Here is a 495-nt window from a genome sequence, read left to right as displayed (position 1 = left end):
CGCAGGGGTGAGATAGATGGGGGGTAGATACCTGTGTTGTACGATATGATTAAGTGTGACCTTACGACGAATGGCACCGGGTGCCCACGAAAGGCGTCGTTGGCTCTCGAAAATGACCCGTTTTTCAGCCGTAATGGGAAGTGGACGCGAGTGCTGGGTATCACGCCCCAGGCTCCTCTGCTGCCCTTTCGCGTGTTGAGAGGACGTGCCCCTTAAGACCCTTCCCCCCCCCCCCATATTTTCTCTCAAAACACCCATAATTCCTTCGCAACTCCAGTGCACTCCGCCGCAAGCCAGAGGATCGGCGGGGAAAGGGAAGCGAACTGGGTGTCGGGTCGAAGTGTCAGGAGCATTTCCCTCGGGGGATGATGGAGGTAGGGGGGAGGAGAGGGAGGGGGGGAATAAAAGGGTAGGAAGACTTGCTTCACCTCTGGGGGTCACCTTCACCTTTAGCGTTCGTGAGGGTAATACCCCACCCCGTTTACCTATCTAACT

The sequence above is a fragment of the Penaeus monodon genome, chromosome 33 (genome assembly GCF_015228065.2).
Source record: "Penaeus monodon isolate SGIC_2016 chromosome 33, NSTDA_Pmon_1, whole genome shotgun sequence".
Lineage (NCBI taxonomy): Eukaryota > Metazoa > Arthropoda > Malacostraca > Decapoda > Penaeidae > Penaeus > Penaeus monodon.
The sequence above is the reverse complement of the archived record's forward strand: the minus strand, read 5'-3'. Positions refer to the sequence as shown.